This window comes from Cyprinus carpio, chromosome A12 (genome assembly GCF_018340385.1).
Source record: "Cyprinus carpio isolate SPL01 chromosome A12, ASM1834038v1, whole genome shotgun sequence".
Lineage (NCBI taxonomy): Eukaryota > Metazoa > Chordata > Actinopteri > Cypriniformes > Cyprinidae > Cyprinus > Cyprinus carpio.
The window spans coordinates 15,614,004-15,620,003 of NC_056583.1; positions in this window are offsets into that span (position 1 = coordinate 15,614,004).

The following is a 6,000-nucleotide window of genomic DNA, read 5'->3' on the forward strand; positions in this document are numbered from 1 at the left end:
CATCTATTAATTTAGAAATAATTGTGTATTTCTGCTTCTAATTTCTTGGAAACACCCACTGAGACTCATTTCTCGTGTTATAGCCTCTCTGCGCTCACTCATAGAGCCCCTTCTCTCCTCAGCTCATGATTTCCTGTAATGGTATTTGCATGAGAAATTAGATACCATCTTTCTAATTAAGTTCATAAGCTTAATCTCATTGCTCTTATCAATTCTGCTGTACACGAGTTCAAAAAGTACACCAACATCAGTGGGGAGAAGCATCACAAAGCCAGAACCCATAATGCTTATCTTTCATTAGAAAATGTGGATGTGTGCATGATAAATGGAAAATGTGTGTGGTTACTAAGAGAACAGAAAGCTACGTGTGGTTTTTTAAAAAATTTATTTATTTATTTATTTTTTGGCATAGCGCTTTTAACAATAAAACCAGCTTTACAGAAAATAGTGTCTTAAAGCCCCACCAGTGAGCAAGACTGCTAAAACTGTAAGATGTTTAGTGGGGATGAGAAAAAAAGCCTTAAGAGAAACTCAGCAGGTGGGTCTCAACTCTTCAGGCAGATTTAAATAATTGTGCAAATGCAAAACTAGTTACATATGTGCAGTAGTAGTCATGTTTATTCAATAAATGAGTTAATGTGTTATTAATTGTAGTATTTGTCAGCTGAAGTGATGCAGGTGGTGGTCAGGGAAGAATCCGTCACTGTCTGGATGTAGTTGAAGCTTGGTGTGGCACAAAGTCTACAGTTTGGAATGGAGAGTAATACAGATGTAACAAATTTATTGCATCTGTTTGTTAATTCTGTGTAGCCAGAGGAAAGGCTTACTGTAAACCATTTTTAAATCATATGTATCTCATTATGATATTGACAGCCTAGTCTTTATGTCACACCACTAATCCTGGTTTATTGAAAACAATCTATTCACTGTGAATTTCATTGTGAAAATCCAATTTAATGGGTTATATATACCATGAAATTAATTAGAATATTTTAATATTTTATCTATCACTTTCTTTTTATTCTCACCGGAACAATTTTTAATCAACTCCATGATATGAAGTTATTTCACTGTATTTTATGGACACCTTTTATACCAAACCCTTATGTTCAGACGTGGAATAAAATGTGTTTGTGTGTTACTTAGGCAGATCTGAGAAGTGTCTTAAATCATTTGCTGCTACACTGCATAGTTGTCACTAGCCTCTAACAATAACAACAAATATAAAAATTTGCACTTTCTTGTAAACAGCGGTGCTAGATTTATGATCAAGTATATTAAAGTAGTCACGTATGTTTTAACGATCCACCACTGGGATGCAGCTAATCATGGAGAATCATAAGTTCCCCTTTTATGTAATCAGTCTCATTGTCAACTTCACACCACAAAGCACTGTCTCACCTGGGAAGAATTGAGAGTCAGTCTATTGTGCACATATACGCCTTTCATCTGCTTTATGAAGAGCCCTTTGTGATAAAGTACCTCATGCTGAATGTTAACGATGTATAGTTTCACTTTACTGCTTAATTAAAGCTGCATTTAGTACTTTTGTGCTCATTTAAAATGTTCTGCACCTTAACAAAGAGATGCTTTTGTGAAGAATCATCAGAATGGTAAACATCAGATGAAGATTGTACTCACAACAGATTGCTATAAAAAATGTGCAGGTGTATTGTGCAGGTTTTGATTTTAGTTTGAGTAATTTTGTTGTGTTTGTCATATTTATTAGTTTTTATTTTTAAATATGTCTATAGTTATTAATTTAATTTCAAGTAAATAAACTTAAAGTGTCCATGTTATGCCATTTTTAAGGATCCTAATATTGTTTTGAGAGTCTTCTACAATAGGTTTACATGCATGCAAGGTCAAAAAACACTTTTGTTTTCTCATTATATGAATTTAATATCACCCCATTTTCCAATGATTCTCAAGCGATTCATTCAAAGCAGTTCTAAGATTCAATATCTCTAAACCCCTCCTATCCGTGAGCCAACTCTGCTATGATTAGTCACATAGCCCAGTCTGTTGTGATTGGTCTACCGTGTATAGCGTGTCAGAAACGATACGCCCATTGCCATAGTTCTGTATTATGAACACTTGATAGAACATCTGTTATTTATCATACTTACAGTTTGTGTTTCAGTGGAGCCAGCTGGTCCAAATAAACTGGGTACTGAGCCATCTTTCAAGAGCAAGCGTTTTATGAATCCTGCATTGAACTCCATGAGTTTAGAGAAGCAGTCGTCAGTAAAATGAGGGGAACATAAAAAAAGATTGGAGTTGTACTGCTGTGGTACAGTGGAAAAAACATAATTTTAACCACTGATTCTTTGCAGCCTCATTTTTCGGAAGTGAATATAAAACAAATTCACCGGCACAGGGTCATGACGTTTTACACCGTGATGTATATCCATCACAGAAGTGGGATTTGAATTACTGATAACTCATTTAGGCTGTTTAGAGTCGATTCTTTCTTTTGGGAGACACTAACTTTATCTTGCACTTTCGGCTTCACAACTTTGCAGATTGTTTAGATTCACATACAGCTACATTATACACTGCATTAAAGGCAATATTCAAAATGGCATAATAGGGGCACTTTAAACTAAATGAAAAATTAAGACCACTCTCTAAAACTCACTAGTATCAGTATAATTTACATATGTTTTACTGATCTGATTATTGCTGCCCATGTTAACTAACCCAGACATCATTTATATTAAATTCAGGTGCATTCAGAAGTTCTTCATAAATTTTCTTTACCATTGCAGTATCCATACAACAAGTACACAAATAAGTAGAAGTTCTTTGTGTAACTTGAAGTATGGATAGCACAATGGTGAAGAAACTGATGCTAACGCATTTTTCAAGACAAAAATGTAGACCATATAGGATTTCTTTACAGGATATGTGCAAATGACTTCCATTTCACATAGATTGAAATGATTTGCATGTGTGATATTGCTTAAGCATCCCATTTGTAATGGGAGAAGTTCATCACATCCTTTCAAAACCAAAGCTATTTAATGTAAGTAATCTTTTTATCTACCGTATCATTGAATGCATTCATTATTCATTATTTTTTATCTGTTGAATAATGAAAATCATGCATCAGGAATCTCTATTACAAAATTACACAATTTACCCACAAGTTGTATTCTGTGCCAGTTCGAACCATTCTAGACAGTGGGAATGCTTTAGGTAAAAAATATTGTAACTAGACAAACCAAAGGTACATTGCTGTGAAAAGAGTAATTTTGAAGTTATTGCAGCTCATTCCAGGTGACAGATACATTTCACGTCTTTCCACTGCCCTCATTGCGTCTAGGTCTAGGTTCTCTGCGCTTTGTGTTCAGCTTGGCATTCATTTCCCACCAGAATTTCTTGGTCTACCCCTGTTGTGCTGTGCAGTTGTACTCTCTCTATTGTTAGCAGCCTGCCTCAAAGAAACATCCTGCCTTTATTATTATATCAGCATAGAGGAGAAATGGGCCTGCTCCTCAATCAGATGCAATAGCACAGGGATGCAGCGTTCTACCAAAAAAAAAAAAAAAAAAAAAAAAAAAAAACAAGACATCCACACAGTATTCTCTTTGTACATTACGTCAGTGTTTTCATGGCTTCCTCCCATTGGAGCAAAGATTGACTTGAGATTGAATATTAAGCTGTTGTTTGAACATCTAATGTTCTTACAAAATGAAAGGATCACCCATTATGAGTTTCAGAGCCAATGGCCCACACAAGATCTGCAAAGAGATACGATGCATGAGAGCAAAACAAATATGTTTATCTGCAAATTAATTAAAAAATTGCCAAATGTTGCTTCTGTGGAGCTCAGTTGGAAGAAACTGTTGGAGCAGGCTTCCAGCGGTTGCATTTTTTTTATTTTATTTTATTTTTTCTTATGTGGATTATAATGTCACCTCACGCTGAGACTCGCGCTCAGAAAATTAGCATGATAACTCATAAAGCATTCTGGGTGCGACTCACTAGTTTGAGGTAAACACGATGAAAGACATCAGTGACACTGTACTTTAATATTTCTGCTGGTTAATTCCACCCTCACCTGAAAAAAACGAGCTAGTTAAGGAAACTTTTTTTCCTCCCCTTTTGCGGTATCAAAATAGCTGATGCAAAATAATGAGTCTGGGCTCAATTAGCAAGAGCTACTTTCACAGGACATAAACAAGTAAATGATTAAATCTGCTGATGGCCTTGTTGGATTGAGAGGCTGCCGATCTCTATTGCCATGGAGACCGATGGTGACTCTGCCGGTTTCTCTCCATTCAGCACGTTCGTTGGATCGTTTCAGGCGATGGTTGCAGATACCTGACTGCGGCGCTCAGCGAGCTCTCTGCTAAAAACAGAAGGTGTGAGATGCACAACATCGATCGCACGGTTACGGGCAGATACTCTCTGATCAAATGACAGGGTGACATTCAGATTTTATTCAGAAACTGCCGTTTTCTTCTCAAGACCTCAAGCAAAACAGACAAAAAGACAGAGCTGGGCTGAGATTATAGAACAACAGTTATTGGAAAAAAGCTTCTGCATTACCATGTTTTGCATCTTTATTTTTTGTCACTTCGCATGTCATATACAAGGAATATATGACATACATATAGTTTTGACATCTATTATATTTTTTCTTCTTTACAGTAGAGAAACACATTGAGATGACACACTATTTGGTTTCTAAATTGAAGCTTTTGTTAAATAGTGGCATATAAATCCTCTGCAGTACCTCTTTAGATCAACATCCCACCAAAGTCTTCATTCTCTCTCATCTATTCACATCGTGTCGTAAGTAAGTCAATGTTTTAAATTCGGTTGTCAGTAGTTGTACTTCACAATGCAGTAAAATAGTTTCAAAAGTAAGTGTCTTACAGAAGCAGGGACGTTCCTACCCCATCCACACCAACATGGAGTTTCCAAAGCAATCTCTGCATTTATCCAATCAGCTTGTGGGATATGTGAGGCAGGCAACACCTCTAACTCCATCAGAAAATAAGCTGTCTTTTTTATCCCCCACAAATGGGGTTTGTAAACCATCATCCTGCTGTCCTTCCTCGAAAGCAGACCGAACCGCCTGTCCTCCGGTAGTCTTAGACAGCAGGCTGGCGGCGTACTGCGTGGTTTTCATCCCCGATCCAAGAACGCTCATAGAAATGACAGTCTTTGCTCTCCTGGAGCTTGTACCTGATCCCAAGGCTGTTGTGTAGGTAACAAGGCTTTTGTGTTTGATTTGGCCCCTTGACATCAGTGCAGACTCGGAGCAGGTGAGTGTCTGTGGATTCTGCACCGCCACAGAGGAGCTGGCAAGTGATCGGCTGGAATTAGCCACTGACTCCGCCTCAGTCTCAGGATTAATTAGGTTGTAGTTAGAAGATCCCCTACCCCCATTATGCAGCTTGTTCCTGCCCCCCTCCCCAAAATCAGGTCCCTGAATGGAGGGGATAATGGGTACGGAGTGGGCTCGGAAAGAAGGGGGAAGAAAGGTCGTTCCCTGGTCGAGACGAGTGCATGGAACATCGCTGTAGCCCATCTTTCCTTTGGAATGGGTGGCAAGCATAATTTGCATATTCAAATTGCAACTGCTTTGTTGATTGCTGTCCGAGTTAGACTGGCACCTAGAGGATGAGAAACCGAGGGAATTAGTACTTACATCTCATTATCCATTACATTCATTTTGTCTGTTACACATGAAAAATCACTTGGCCACTGAGAATGTCGTGAAAACAATTCTATAACAACAACAACAAAAAAAACAATCACAGCAGTGATAAAATTATTTTGAAGTGGTGGGAATTTTGAATCTCGGTGTAATTTTCGTATAATCCCGCCGCAGCTTGGGCTGTGCACCTATGGTAGCATAAATGTTAACACTGAGCTTGTTCTCTCTTCTGATGACTTTGTCAAAGATTGAAGCCATTCCCATCAAAGCTTGTGTATCCTTCACCCAGACCTATGAGTTTATGAAGGCCACGCTACTTCATTTAG